Raw genomic sequence first — 17,088 nt, 5'->3', positions numbered from 1 at the left:
TGTACCAGTTTAGTTTAGTTACACTTTCTTTTTCATTCCTTTCTTTCCAAAAATAATACGATTCTAAATTATAATTTTCAATTATTATTAAATAATCAGATGTTTCACCATCTCTTACGTACACACACATGTAATAATGCCTGTGAAATTACATATAGTCTACTCATTTTTATAAGTACATAAAATTTTATTTCACTAATAACTTTTGATTTTTTTTTCATATTTTTTTATTATTATTGAAAATAATTATTTATTGTAAAATTCTTTTTACAATCACGGGTTAATAATTATTAATAAATCAATATATTTAATTAAATAAAAAAAAAAAAAAAAATGTTAAACTGGAAAAGGAGATGTCTGATTCGAACCGATATGCCTTCCCCTTATAGATCCAGATATTTCATAAATTAAATTTTCATTTAGGTTCAACTCTAGAACTGATGGAAAAAGTCTCACTCGTGATATATCATTGAAAAGCTCTCGATGAACGCTTATTACTGCAGTTAAGAAAAAGTCCAAAATCAAATTTGTTTTGGATTTTGGTTTTTTGGATTCCTTAGATGTCAAAACCTGAAGATCGGCTGAAAACCACATATGCCCGAATCGGACCGATTACAATACTTTCCCTTGTAGAGCTACAGCTCTGCTATAGCACTACGTAGATGGGAAAGTGAAAACGCTAATATTATGCAATATGTGAGCGCATGAATATTTCCTACCGAGTTAAAGCAGTGTGTATAATCAATTGTTTCAAAATAGAAAGGAAAAAATTAACATGTAACGTTGCACTGTTTGTCCCCGTCTCTTTTTACAAATGTAATGCATGTAAAGATAACAAAGCACAAGAGACACCAGTTAGAGCAGCCTTCTCTGAGAGCAGTGATGTTTATTAAAAAGCCAGTCCGTGTGTCGAGCGTAGTAAAAAGTCCATTGTCAGCTAAATATTAGTTGATTTTTTCTACGTACTCGGCATGCTGATATGTTTGACTCGATGAAGAAATATATCATTTCTCGCATTTTTTGGTAAATCTGGCACGGGATTTTTATTGTTCTTGAGGATGGCTCTACTATTTTTAGAAGTAACTGGGATTCATTTCAGGTCATCTACAACTTTATGCCCTTATGAAATTTAATCATACATAAGAACGCATTGTCGTATTTGCTGTACAATATTAAATCAAATATTATGGATGTAATAATACATATATGTACTGTCAGAAAAATAAAATAATGTAAAAATATTAATATTGGAAATTTCAATAATCGATATCTTATGAAATAACATGGCATTTACAATCAGTGTTAGTAATTCATTAAGTTTTTTAGAAAAAATTGAAAACGCACATTTTGAATATCGACTTGGTTGAATCTAAAGATTTTTTCAAAAATGTAGTTATCGGTCATTCAGTAAAGTTTAAGTCAAATTTTGTATATATACTGAGCATCAGGAATGCTGAATATAATAATCGATGTGATGTAACATTTTTTACATGAAATTACAGGCAGTACATGCAAGCAACATAGACACCTGGCTAACATGTGTTATTAAGCGTGTAAATAATACATCTTAATAGTATGAAACAATTCTGAGGCGGGTATCTTAGACCGTGTGAACAAAAATTCTGTTTCACTATTTACTAATTAGAAAAAAGTTAATAAAGAAAGGTTTTATTATGTCCAATTCACATCGGAAGAAGTGTTAAGAGTGTTGTCCTTTTGTTCTTAAGAGTTCATACAGCGTTTAACCGATGAAGTACATATCTTTTATTTTTAATAAAGTTTCATTCTGATTTGTAAAGTCAGAACAAATATTTAAAAGCTTGAAATTGTTCGGGTCATTTGTATTTAAAGGAAATACCGTGTTTTTTTTGTTTAAAAAAAAATTAAAAATTGCAGGCGTCAAATTACACGAATGCGGTTGCTATTCAGTTTTTCCTTTGGTGGCTTAAACATTCATAAAACTTTTGATCGAGTTATCGTCTAGTTTAACCCTATCTTGTTCAAAAATCAGGATAACACAGATAAAGGCACCGGGGACTGATCAACTTGACCCGGATACTTTCTATCATCTGTTGCTATTTTCTATCAGAGTCGTTTGGCAGGCTGTTCTCGGGGTGCCTAAGCTGGGGTTGCTTTTCGAATTTTTGGAAGGTGGCTTTGGTGAGGGTGCTCTTAAAATCAGGAAAGGATCCGAGTGAGATCAGCAGTTATCGACCCGTCAGCCAAGTTGCTTGAAAGGCTGGTTGTGGAACGGCTCGGGAAAGCATCGATATGAACTCGCTTCTTAATCGAGGCCAGTACGGCTTCGTTAAAAGGGTTGGAACCAAGGATCGCATCTTAAATGCTCTTGCCGAAGCGCCGATTGTAAATATGTTTTGGCAATTTTTATTGACATAGAGGGAGCATTTCCATCCTTATGTTGGAGTTGGAGTTCTCTTTCTTTTTCCTGTCTAGGTAGTTACCGGTAGTTACGGTAGTTACCGGAGGGGTAACTACCGTTTTTAGATAATACTTCAGAGGATGAATGAGAATGATATGTATGAGTGTAAATGAAGTGTAGTCTTGTACATTCTCAGTTCGACCGTACCCGAGATGTGTGGTTAATTGAAACCCAACCGCCAAAGAACACCGGCATGTGTTGGAGTTCTGTCCTCTATGAGTTGGAACGCCGCAATGTTGCAGTAGCCCTGCAGGCCGTAGTGCGTGACTATTTGTATAAGCGTACGGCTCTGTTTAGAGATACGTACCTGGCTGTGGAAACGTCCGTCACCAGGGGAAGCCCGCAGGGTTCTGTTCTCGGTCACCTGCAGTGCAACCTGGTATTTGACGGATTTCTGAGACTGACATTCGCAGAAAGGTTCACGGCCCAGGCGACCCTCACATTAAGTATAAAGGCTGTGTGATCAGCCGAGTTAGAGTTCATAAGTACGTAAGTGTCTCTGATGCACAAGCATAGGAGGATTGCTGGGAAGGATTACGGGCTATCGGGCCGTCATTTGTACACGGTGTATTGAGGTGTCGTCGAAAGTATGGTCTTTTATGCTGCGTCCGTTTGGGCCCGTAGGTTGGACAGAAACGGAGCACTTATTCAGAATTTAATTAATAATAATTGTTTATTTAATCGGATCGGTTCCAATTCGACTTCATCTCTTTTTTTTTAAATTTAAATACATTGATTTATTAACAATTATTAACCTCTGATTGTAAAACAATTTTTACAATAAATAATAATTAAATAAAATAAAGAATATGAAAACATATCCGAATTTATTAATGAAATAAAATTTTATTTACCTTTCATTCTAAAAAAATGTGTATATGTAATTTAATAGGCGTACAATTAAGTCATGCGGTGTCCACAGTATTTTTTTTCTTTTTGTCTTCGTAACTTTGGAGACAATATTGGTGATGGGAGAATCGATCAAAGTTTAAAAATATCAAATTCTGGAATTTTTAAAATTGTTTCTAGTTTATTTAAATCTTTATTAATAATATTACAATAAAAAATCATCATGATTCACCCCCACCCGTAAAAAAGAAACCTTAGATAAATTTTTGTTGTACATTTTTCAGTGAAATTTTCTTATTTCTTCCATTTAATATACTAAATGAAAATAAACCTAAACATTTTCTTGGGATGTGATTTTGGGGGTAGGAAAGCAGAAAAAGTAATAAAATAACGAATTTTTTAAACTTTTTTCTTGAATCATTATTTTTTCACTATATAGAAATAATTAACCGGTGTCAGGAAAATATTAAAACAGCCTGACACCGGCCAAAAGCCGCAACTTCAAATACATTCTTAAGAACAACAATCAAAACGTACCAAGTTTACGTAGGAAACCTCAGGAGTAAAGCGGTTTCCTGTTTCCTGCTTCGTTAAAGCTGAACGAACAGCTTCTGCTATATACCTGCGTTAAAATAAAATGCAGGTGATTATCAGCTCTACAAATGACATCTCTCCGAATGATCGCTATGATCGCGGATGTAATGAACATCATTACTATCAGAAAAAGTATTATCTGAATGATGGTTCTTGTACCTCGTATGTTTTAAATGTGTTCAATGCCAAAAAAAAAAATACTTTAGTAGATTATAAAAATATTTAAAATTTAAAACGTTCTGTAATTTACTGCATTTACAACTAAAAGTAATGAAATGCAATAAATCCACGATCGGAAAGGATTTTTCTCGGTTATAAAATTATATTTTCTTTTTTAATAATTATTTTATTTAAATAAGTGTTCGGATATAACAAAAAATAGAAATTAGTTTGTAAAAAAATATTCAAAATCTATTTGTTTATTCCACAATTTCTTTTTTCCTTATAGCTTTACAAAGGGAAACAATGTTTCCCGATGTCAATGAAGATTCATTCCAGCGTAATAGAATTTACAGTTATTATTCAAAAGCGACACCGGCAACAATTTATTACGCGTCTAATCTTTGTGATCATTAATAAAAATTAGATTATGCCGAATAAAATAATCGTAATTAAATAAAAATATATTTATATACACAGTAATAAGCGTTGTAAATGCAAAGATAGAAATTTAAATTAAAAAAAAATGAATTTATAAAATGATACCCTGTAACCGGCCGCTACTTCACTTTTCTTATTTTAAGTTTGGTATTATAAAAAACGATTTTAACTCAAGACTCGATGACATGAAGATTCAATCTCGTCAACCGTTAAGAGTAACGTTTAGCGTTCTAGAAACTTTTGCGAGAAAGAAAAATTAAAAGAAAAATTTTAATTTTAAAGTTTTTTAAACGGTGTTTCCGTACTTTTATTTAACGATAGTTTTCTGCATTGCTGTTACAATAGTTTCCGATAATTGTTTTCTAACTTAAATTAATTTTATTTTCAGTCGCCTAGCGCAAAGGCGTATTTCTCTTTTCTTATAACGAGCCAAATTGGTTTTTATTCTAATTTCAATATAAATTTTCCGTAGGAATCTGTAACCGGTTTTATTTTCTTTAAAGAATAATTTCGCACCGTCTTGACAAAATTAATTTTACGTTTAATATTTCCAATCTTAGAGATTAGTTTGCTTAACGCGATCTCGTTAACGCTAAAATTACGTTTATTTATTTTTATTTTTTTCAGTGTCTGTATTCTTTTGTTTTACGAAAAGTGTAAGCGGTTGTTTTTTGATTATTATTCTGTCCTTACAATCTTTTTAAAATGAAGATTGTTTGTAGAAAAAAATTTGGTCGATTTCCTTTCTACGTTCACATATTAATGACCGTTTTAGTAATACCGTTGAACTCATCTGTGTTTTAACTTCCCGACTAAAATTCTGTCGATGCTGAAACAGCATAGCTATAAACAAATAGTATAACGATTTGGGCTTTGGGGCTTTTGTAGATGCTGAAGTTTGTAAGCGCTATTAGATAAAAAAACTCAAAATAGAAATTTCTGGAATTGTATGTTCGTAGCATACCTGTATTTTTATTAATTACTTCAGACAGACTCGACATAAACACTTGGAAAACGACTCAAAATGTTCTTTATGAGGTATTGATAGGATTAAATTTTTGAAAAACAAAGCTAGTTTTCGTTATTTTTAATTTTTATATAGCGATTGTAGAAAATTGAGATTTAGTAGAATGAAAGTACGTATTAAATAAGTTTTAAATCGATCGGTTTAACGGTAGGAATATTCAACATAATTTCTAATCGGATTTTGCCTCCTACCTAGTAAACGAAAACCAGTTTACCAAAAAACAATTGAAAGTTGCTACAAATAGTCGGTTGACTATAAATCGGTTGATTTTTCGTCTCCATTGGGCAAGGGAGAATCAAACAATCCATTTTTTTTCGAATTATTTATTAATATCGCATCAGATTGAACCAACCGATTGAAAAAAAATAATATTCCAATAATAAACTTATTAAAACCCCGTAACATGGGGGCGCTGAGTAAAACTGAGATAGCTAAAATATAATTTTTTTTTATACTTTCATTTTTGAAAATTGAAAGTCCAATTGTGTCTAGTATTAATGCGGGCAGAACGGATACTTTTTAAAAATGTAACCTTAGGGGCTCCGATTTATGAATTTAATAACTTTTTCAACGTTTTTTTTATAATTTTTGATACGATTTTTTGAGATGACGGGCATCAACCTCTTTGGTCATTTTTCTCTGTGAGAATGGAAATTTGAAGAGTATGAGTAACGCCATGTCTGAGAGGGGTTCGAATCCAGGACCTCCAGATGAAAGGCTGAGACCTACCACTCCGCCACGGAGATGTGCATTTATCCGTTTTATTTATTCTGAAACTTATTTTATACAGATTATATTCTAGAAAAGGTATAATTTTTATGATAAATAAACGATTTAGTATTCATTAACAAAAATATTACGTTTACTTATAATATTTTCTAGTCGATTTTTATAATAATTTTATCATATAGCCATATATATTATTTATCCTATTAAATTGTGTAATTTTTTTTAACCGGGACATAATCTAATCTTAGAAATTAAAAAAAAAAATCCGCTTTCCAGCGCGCCGGAAGGCTGAGGTATATTTCACCGGTGCTAAGTAAATTAATTAGTTCAGCCTAAGTATATCAAAAATTAATTAGATTACAAATAATCTTTTTAGTTTTAATGTAGTGAGGTTATATTACTTTTTTCTTCGCTTGTGTTTAACTACTCGTGACAATGTTAAAAAAACTGCTGAAAAATTAATTTTATCGTGCGGTTGATACACAACCAAAAAATTACGGAATCAGACATTTATAGGGGGGTAAAAATTAATCCACTTTCATGGAATAAATACAGTATGTGGTTTCCAATATGACAGAATTTTAGAAACGTCTTTCATTGTAACTGTTCCGAAATCGAAGATTTTTTTAATCGATTATCGTAGATTTTTATATTAAAAAAATATCGTTACATCGTGTCCTCTTAACCTTCATTATATATGTTACCGCCCTCAGTAAAAATTTAAATTATTATTTTTGGAATTTATTTGTAGTTATTTTGTAATTTTGATCTGTAATATAAGATGTTTCTGTATTTTAGGTTAATATTATGCAACCTAATCTATTTGTCGGCCTCCGTGGCGCGAGTGGTAGCGTCTCGGCCTTTCATCCGGAGGTCACTAGTTCGAACCCGGTCAGGCATGGCATTTTCACACGCGCTACAAATTGTTCATCTCATCCTTTGAAGCGATAACTTAACTGTGGGCCCGGAGGTAAAAAAAAAAAATCAATCTATTTACACGTTTCATTAGTATGTAACCTCTGATGTTATTTTTATAATACATTTAGCTTCAATTATTGTAATATACGTATAAAATGAAACAGATTGTTAAATTACGGTTTAATATTAATTTTATTATAGTAAACAGTATGAAAATAATAATTGCGAGAAGATATTACTGTCGGATAAAACGTTATGGGTTCGATTTTGGGTTACGCTTGACATTATCTAACATTATTATCAAAATTCATAACGTGAAAAAAAAACAATTTAAAAAAAATGCGCGTGATAGTGAGCGGTTAACTTGCGTGGTGCGAGTGGTAGCGTCTCGGCCTTTCATCCAGAGGTCGCGTGTTCGAATCCCGGTCAGGCATGATATTTTCACACGCTATAAAATTGCTTTCATCTCATTCTGTGAAGCGATACATAACGGTTGGTCCGGAGGAAAAGAAAAAATATGCGGGTACTCTGGATGTTGTCATTGCGAGTAAAATAAATTAACTAAAAAAAAAAAAAAACCGATTATAAATGTTCGTTTAATTCATGTCGGATAACGTTATAAATCATCCTGCAATCATAGACGGAACTGCTTGCCGACGCGCTGTCTACATTTTACTTTGCGATGTGATATGTGAGTCACCCTTTCCGATTGCCGCCACACCAGTCCTCGATGAAGGTTAAACTACTAGCGCTGTGCGGTACACCCGTGCGTAAAGTACATTTTAACAAAAATAATAATTAACGATTAAATACGCGTACTTACAAGATACTTTTTAATACGATATAATTTATTTCAATATATTGAAAAAAGAAAATAAATTTAAAAAAAATTATAAATATAATTAACAAACTTAACCTACGCTCGCTTCGCTCGCTAGTCAAGGTTAGCGAGTGTAGGTTAAGTTTGGTTAAATTACATTTATAATTATTACAAATTTATAATTTTATTACAAACATAATTATCAACAGACAAATGCCTCATTGACCTTGACCTTTATCATTTTACAATCATTTCTCCTGTTTAATATTACCTAATAGTAGTATATGTTATTTTGTGTCTATTAAAAAAAAATTATTTTTGGTGGCAGGCATTTTACGAAAAATTACCCAAATTGATTCTAAACGGAGTATTTTATAAATATTACAAATAAAATCATGTTTTGAAATGCGATTATATTATGAGAATCGAACCCAGTATCTTCAACTTAATCTTTTTTTAATTAGCGATACTCGGATATACATTACGAATTGAAGTACGTATGATCCAAGCCGGGAATCGAACCCGAGACCATTTCAGCATATCTCCCGATTTTTTTTTTAATATTGTTTTTTATCATAATGCGTAATATTTTTGAATGAAACTGTTAAATAAAATTAAACTGTGTTCTGAAGGAAGATTAAGTCTATTTTTAACGTTATTTAATATTTATTATAACATTAAGTATGTGAGTTTGTGCTGAAACCGAGAATCAAAATAGCGACTTTAAATTTTTCAGTCTTTTTTAATAGGTGATACCTACATAAAATTTTTAAAACCTAAAATCAAACTCGCAGACTTTCATTACATCTATCTTTTTTAATGAACTTATTTATAGATGAAATTTACGTTAGAAAGGTTTAACTCTGTGGATCAAATCGAGTCTAAATTTATTTATTTTTTTTAACGATTATCTGTGCATTAAATATCTCTATAATCGAATCTTCAATTTACGATTATTTTTTTTTAACGCGTAAAACTCATTACAGATATGGAGTGATCCCCGAGCTGTAACCAAACCCTAAAAATCAAATATAAATTTAATACAAAAATTTGATCTTCTTTAAAAATAATTCCAAATTTTTTTTTTAACATAGGACGGTTAAGAAGTTATAACGAAAATAACTGGAAATTATACGACGCTTTAACTCTCAACTAGTACAAAACCTGACTTGTTCTGCTCGCGGAAACGATAATACTATTTTAATTCGATAATTTATTATTATTAAATATTCACCGTATTAGGTTGGAGGTTGTGTGGAAGTACGGTATTGAAATTTTGAAGCGAATTAAAATTTAAAACCTGACAGGGATATGAACCCGGGACCTTTCGGATAAGAGGGAAGACATTACTACTCCACCTCGGCGACTGGCGAGGTGATTAGTTGATAGGTGCTGAAGTATTAATTACCCGTTTGACTTTCAGTACGGTCAGTTTCTCTATTGCGTTACCGAGGTGACAAATCGATTACAAAAATGCAGTGAGACGCGAAAAATTATAAGTTACTTTGTAATATCCAAGTATAATTTTTTAGATAAATCTAAATCTATAAAGCGTTCGCGCGATTTTTTGTATTTTAGGCGGGCTGGGCTGTACTGTGAAATACGGTAGTCTGCTTGATGAGATAAATTTAGAAATAATCCTTTTACATAACCCCCTTATTTATTCATTAATATTTCTTATTATCTATATTAAAACAAATGATCCTGTTGTTTTTTTCTGATTAGTTACTTAAGACGGATAGGGTCTACGTTTTTTAAACTGCTTTTTTATATTAAAAGAAGTAATAGCAATATTTAGTATGTAAACGGGCGCGCACGAGTGTTTTTTTTTATATCCAAGGGCAGTTATAAAAGTATGCGTGAATGTAAATTTTATTCAAATTGAATATTAGGTAAAAATAAATAATTTAAAATCTTATTGTTATAGTTTGGGTACTTGGTTACGTTCATTTGTTAATGTGCACATCGGTTTAAGCGAAAATTTGGTTCAATTATTATTATTATGTATAATAATGTCATGAAATCTGTAAACATGAATATTAAACTGTCGGTGTTGCTCGGTCGGTTGTGTGTATTTTAGAGGGCGGGCTTGTTGCAGCGGTGGGGAGGACAGAGAAATACGCGGTGACAGAACGAAGCTTATTAAATACATCAATCAGTCTCGGTTTGTTTACGCAGTTCAAATTAGGTTATCGTTTCTGTGTTCACTCTTGTTTAACACTATTACATCTTGTACATTGCTTATTTTAGATACATGATCCTGATTATTGATCGAGGTAAGTTTTTCTTATATTATTTTAGTATAGCTTAAAATAAGTGTTATTACTTTTGTTTGCCTGTTGTAGGTACTTATGCGGTTTGGTCCACCCCAAACAAAACTTTAATTGTTATGACGATGCAAAAAATGTGCAAACAATGAAAAATGCTTAACGCGGATTAAGTTGAAACGGAAAGACAAATTTTATTTGAAAATTACAAAGGTCAAACAAAACTTTATTCCTCTGAAACGTGTTTACAAAAATTAAAAAAACCGTTATAAGGATACCTTTTACGCCACATACGTATATTCGCCCAGATATGACTGCAAAAGTTCTCTGTGGGTACCAAAACGTTGCTTATGCATTTCTTTTGTCTTTTGCCGTGTTGATTCGATGCGATTGGTGTATGCTCCAGTTTGAGGATAAACGAAATTTTTGGAACGATAGACCGTAAAATGGGTGTATCCAAGATCCTTAAGATTTCTGTAAGCTAACTTAACCTAACTTAACAATAATAAAAAATCGGGGTGGAACACACTGCATAAATGCCCTATATTGTATCCGTACTTATCGTGTAATGCATTTCAGAATATAATTTGCAGTCTCTTATTTTTACAAAATAAATTTATAACTATTTCTTCATATAATATCCGAACATTTCTAACACTGTTTTCTATTTTATAATACCAGCAAAATAATATCCCAAAGATAAACAGAAATGAAACAAGTTACACGCATGGTTTTAAATTTAGGTTAATCGGCCGATATAAATAATTAACTGAAGTAAAATTACTGCACAGATTGAAGGTACTGTATTCTGAGGTAAACAAAATACGGTTAATGTATTAAAAACAATTGTTTCAGACAATCTAAAATCTTAGTTGCAAGTAATCAGTCAGGGGCCGATTCTTTACACACTTCTGGACCCAAGCCCAGAATCGAACCTCACATCTTTGATATAACAGGCAAGTACACCTGTGCCATCGATGCGGTGATAAATTAAATTAATTTCTAGTTTTGATTACAGTTACAAAGCGATATTTGTAGTTTATAAAATAATATTGTGTTTCTAACCTAGAAAAATAACTTATTCAAAAATGTCAGGTTCTGCCGCCACAATTTTTTAATTAAACTGTACAGTAGACTATAAAAATTATTGCTCTTTTCTCTCTTTTGCTTCGTTCATAAAAACTATAATTTCTTAATTCATAAAGATAACACGCATTTTACAAGTAATTCACCGCAATCTTACATACTTAAAATATAATCTTTAATTTGTCCCTATTGAAAATTGCTAGTCTATATATGTTTAATCATTTTTAATATGTAGTACATAGGGTTTCATATTTCAATAAATGAGTCGCTCGGTTTACAATTTTGTTTTTGTCGAAATTCAAAAGGCCGGTAAACAAAAAAACTAAAAAATAATTTTTCCCTAGGTTTCTTCGAAGATGTAAACGTTGCATTAATTTTCTGTAGATAACTTCTTCATACGCTAACATAGAAAGGTAGAAACCAGTTTTATTAAGATTTATTGTTGAATTATATTGCAGCTTATTATCAGGTGTACGCTTTCATTCGCTAGATTACATATTTTTTTTTTTTTTTTAATTTTAAAAAGAATAATGCCTGGTCTCGGTCTAAGTAAAACTATAATTAGTGTAACAAAAATATATTTCCTTCTAGAAAGAAATTATTTTACTTTATATGCAATTTAAAAATCGATATAAAAAACAAATATATATACGTACTGTATATATATGTGTTACACAGACATTGAAGATTGAATATCTGGCTTTAGATGAAGACTTAGTATTCTTCTTTGCAGAATCAGAACTGGAAACAATCTACAAAATTAACCGATTGAAAGAAGTAACTGAAAAAAACAGGCTTGCAGATCTTCTTTTCAAAGTCAGAAATAAAGACAAGTGCCGGTAAATATTTCAAAACGTCAATAGAAACCTTGGCAAATATGATCGCGGATCATATCAATGATATAATACACTTATAAATGGGATGGTATCGGTAGTGCACAATGCAATGTATTTAATAATTAACTTATCAATTCTAAATTAAAAACAAGTTTAATAATTTTACACCGGTCAACAAAATTAAATTTTTGTTTGTTAAATAAAATGGCTATTTCTTATAGTATTTTTTATGCTAATATCTTATATGTTAATGAATTTTTTCTATCGGGCTTAGTTTTTTAATAGTCAAAATTTCTTTCGAAACAAAAAATGTTATAACACTTTCTCTTGACTTGTTTCCCACGTAAACTTTAAAAAATGCACCAAATATGTTGGCAGATTAAGTTTGTTTCCTACATGTTGTAAGCAACATGACATTGTTGTGTACTATCATCGTCCTTTATAACCGTGCCGTTAACAACTATTACTCAATTTAACGATGTAGATTAATTTGTTACATAAAATAATCTTGCTTGAATGCTTACTAACAGAAATAATTTTTGGTAGGTCTACCAATTGGTTTTGGCAAATAATGAAATACTATTTTGTGCTGTGGTCCATTACTAAAAGTAAGTAATGACATATAGTTAATTTTCTTAATTGTATTTCCTTCCTTGCCTTTTCCAATGCTTGCATTCCAATCTCCAACTATTATTAAATTTTCATCTCCTTTTACGTGTTTAATTGCTTCATCAATCTCTTTGTATACACACTCTACCTCATTATCATCATGGGCGCTTCTAGGCATATAGATGTTAACAATCATTGTCGGTTTAGGTTTTGATTTTATCCTTATTACAATGATTCTATCGCTATGCGTTTTGAAATACTCTACTCTCTTCCCTATCTTCTTGTTTATTATGATACCTACTCCTGCCTGCCCATTATTTGAAGCTGAGTTAATTACTCTAAAATCACCTGACCAAAAGTCGCCTTCCTCTTCCCACCGAACCTCACTAATTCCTACTACAACCACATTTATCCTATCCATTTCCCTTTTTAAATTTTCTAGCCTATCATCCTTTTTTAAGCTTCTAACATTCCACGCTCCGACTCGTAGAATGTTATTTTTTAATTTTCTGGTGACCCCTTCCTTAGTAGTCCCCACCCGGAGATCCAAACGGGGGACTAGTTTACCTCCGGAATATTTTACCAAGGAAGGCGCCTCCATCATTGCTATATGAAAATGCAGAGAGCCACATTTTCTTGGAAAAAAAGCAGCTGTAGTTTTCCATTGGTTTCAGCTGCGCAGTACTCAGAGGATTGAGTGATGTTGATACGGCCGTTGTGTCATTGTGACTCACGCCCCTAACAACTACTGAAAGAGCTGCTGCCCTCTTTCAGGAATCATTCCGTTGTCTGGCTCTCAACAGATACCTCTCCGATATGGTTGCACCTTCGGTTCAGCTACTCTGTATCCCTGAGCATTTTAAACTGAGCAATTAAAACTTACCGACTAATAAAGCTCAGGCGACCAATAAGATTTTAACATAACATTTGATGTTGATGACTGAATATGAAATGACATTCCAATCAATAAGGTGTTGCATTGAAGTAGGTGAATCTAAATTATCATTTATTTTTCAAAACATAACTTTTTTTTGAATTCAGTAATTTCATACGGTAACTAATAAAATTCATTGAAGAAAGCCTTTTTGTTTTATTTTTGTAGTGGATAGTCACATCTTCATATTCATAATTAAATATACATAACCTTGAAAATAAATGATTTTATTTATGGAAAGCAATAAAATTTAATGTAGGAAAAAACATTCATTTTTTTCTGTAATGTTCTTTCTTATTCCTATTTAGGTATTACTTCAGAGGATGATACGTGTGAGTTTAAGTGAAGTGTAATCTTGTACAGTCTCAGTTCGACCATTCCTGAGATGTGTGGTTAATTGAAACCCAACCACTAAAGAACACCGGTATCCATGATCTAGTATTCAAATCCGTGGAAAAATAACTGATTACTACGACTTGACCACTGGAACTCTCGACATCTAAATCAACTTATTTGGGAAGATGTGTTCACCGCTAGACCAACCTGGTGAGTTTTCTGTAATGTTAGTCTAATTTGAAATTATGTAGTATTACATATGAAGTGTTAATTTACCAATTGCATGCATCAACGTGTTTATCTCAGTATATAAAAAAGTTTAATTTTATGTAAGAATATATATACATAAAATTTGGAGGTACTTTTGAGGTGATCACGTTTCATATGAATACAAACATAACCTCACAAATTGGTGAGTTTAAAAGAGCGAAATTCTTGGTTCATATTTCTAGGTAGTAAACAATCAATATACTGAATCGATATTCTAATACTGGAAAAGACAATATTCTAGTATCGAGTTGGGATTCTAAGTACAAATTTTTAAATGTGAGATCTGCTCCCTGCTAATTAGCTTTGTGAATGTAGAGCTATTAAGACTTGGCTTGTCGTTTGGTGTCTACTAAACTAGAGGAATCCTACACGTGTAAATTATTCTTTTATAAAATGGCAAAAAAAAAGTGATTACATTTTTCTGGGACCCAAATTATTGTATTACTATTATTTTAAGGTCGATATACAAGAAATTAAAACACGGACTTTGCACATAAAAATTAAAGATTCAGTTGCTACTGATGGAATTCCTTTCTCAATACTTAAGTCATAAACAACAAATTTAATCGATAAATCTTTCATTAGTAGAAGATTTATCAGTAACCTCAAAATCTCTTATTATTTTGTAAAAGAAACTAACTAACTGTGCATAATTGTAGCGGACACCGTCATGAGTCGGTGATCATTTAATACAACATTGTGAAATTTTTTATGACTTTGTCAACGTTAGCAGGTTTTGGATGTGCTGAGCTTTTATCATCTAAAATTGATCTACATTTAGCAGCCCACTTTTTTAATTGAATAAAAATGGAAACGAAGAATTCTTTAAAGTGAATTTAAAGCTTTTTTATGTCTGTTAGAATTACCGTTTTTAACACAAGTACTTAATAACAGTTCAAACTTAATAAATTTTATCCATATTTCAAAAAAATATCAAACTTGTTTGTTTTATTCTTGTGCTATACAACCGTGAAAATAAACATATACGTCTGATCCTTCATAGCATAACATCTAAAGAATCATACTTAAATACAAAAGGCATCCACATAATTTCCACAATTTCAAGACATTATGACACTGCACTGTTAACAAACTTAAGTCAGCAATAAGACTTAACAAAATTAATTCATTCCTAAATTCAGTGCTTAATACAAACAACACAGTTGTGTTTTCAGCAGCTACATGTTTTGATCTGCACAGACATGATTATGAATCTTGTCCATGAAGGCTCACTCTTCAGTATTAGCTATGATGTCATAATATGTGACTATGATATGATTTAATTCTCTGTCTGTACAAAAGTTTACAAATTGTGTTAACAATGTTAAACAATAAAAAATGAGATAACAAAATACAGTATAGAAGCATAAAATGCTAACTATATAATGCTAAGTTCATATTCATTTTTAGCATAAAAAACAGATTAAAATCATGTATCACTTTTTTGAGAAACAAAAATTATGTTTATCAGTGTGTTATTTAAAAATAAAAATAATTTTTTTCTTTTACTTCTCTAATAAAACATTATTTGACCTACTTAATACACTTTCTATCTCATATTTGGTTTGCTGTTTGGTTGCATAATTAAACTTTATTGCAGCTCAAAAAAACGTTGCATAGTTAAACTGTACTGCAGCTCAGAAAAACAACTTTTCACATAATTTAATTGGTAATGAATGGATCACCTCATTACATTTGATTTTGCGGCAAGTAACTTTTATTTGTTATTACTTATTTAAATTTTTCCAGCCACCATCTCAGGTTCTCAGGTTGCTATATGCTATGAAAACAAAAAAATTTAATAATCTGTTTGAAGTAAATACCTCTCAGTGCTGGAACTATGCAAAAAAAACTAATTATAAAATTTTTTGTTATATTTTTTGTAGTTTGGTATATTTACTTGTCAAATATATTTTGTAATATTGTACTTGGTAATTTTGTAATTCTATTTAATCCATATTTGTAGCTTAACATTTGAACAAAATTAGTTAACATTGTTAAGTTAGTATTATTAATTTATTTATTTTTAACAGGTTCGAACAACTAGTGAAACAGTTGAACAAGAAAGATCAATGCGTGAAAATTCAATTCAGTTGCTTAGAGATGATTTAACTAATACCAAAGCAAGTTTAGCTGATTGCCATCGTAGAGAAAACCAGTTATTCCTTTAGTAGTAAATAATTTATGTGAAGAGTTATAGGGACCGATGATTTTAAAAGTAAAATAAAACATACAGAATATGATGTACCAATTATTTTTTAATATGTAATTACAGCAAATGTAATGGTATTTATTGGCGTAACTCCATTTTTTTTTAATAACAAAGACAAATGTTCTCTACTATATTCAATACACTATTGTATGATATGTGGTTTGATTTCTTGTGGTGGATTTGAGTTTCTTAATATTGTTAGGTCTACGACTGAGCACTCTAGACTTTAGATACCTCCCTCCTAGAAAATAGTCACATAGTCGTAGGTCTGGAGAATGTGTTACTTCTGTACAGATTTGGATACTAGATCGTGGATACCACTCTTCTTTGTTGGTTGGGTTTCAATTAACCACACATTTCAGGAATGGTTCACGTGAGACTTCACTTCATTTCATATATATATATATGCACATTATGTATTACATATTTATTATATACTATATATATTATGCATTATATTATTTATTTTATATATTCATACATATCATCCTTACACATTCTCTGAAATAATACCTTATGGTGGTTTCAGAGGCTAAACAGAAAAAGAAAGGTCTGGAGAAC

The 17,088-nt window shown here is 31.1% G+C and overlaps 1 long non-coding RNA gene across 2 annotated transcripts; it reads left to right on the top strand.

The window, feature by feature from the left end:
- Window positions 1-10,120: 10,120 nt before the first annotated feature.
- LOC142333825 (uncharacterized) lies at window positions 10,121-16,604 on the top strand. Of its 2 annotated transcripts, XR_012758715.1 has the most exons (4): window positions 10,122-10,253; window positions 12,713-12,774; window positions 14,018-14,255; window positions 16,349-16,604. It is a non-coding gene; the product is annotated as an uncharacterized LOC142333825 (long non-coding RNA). The 2 variants fall into 2 exon arrangements; XR_012758714.1 differs by lacking the exon at window positions 12,713-12,774 and having other exon boundaries at window positions 10,121-10,253.
- Window positions 16,605-17,088: the final 484 nt, after the last annotated feature.

Source organism: Lycorma delicatula, chromosome 13, assembly GCF_047948215.1.
Source record: "Lycorma delicatula isolate Av1 chromosome 13, ASM4794821v1, whole genome shotgun sequence".
Classification (NCBI taxonomy): Eukaryota; Metazoa; Arthropoda; class Insecta; order Hemiptera; family Fulgoridae; genus Lycorma; species Lycorma delicatula.
Note: the sequence above shows the minus strand (reverse complement) of the source record. Positions and strands in the feature narration are given on the sequence as shown.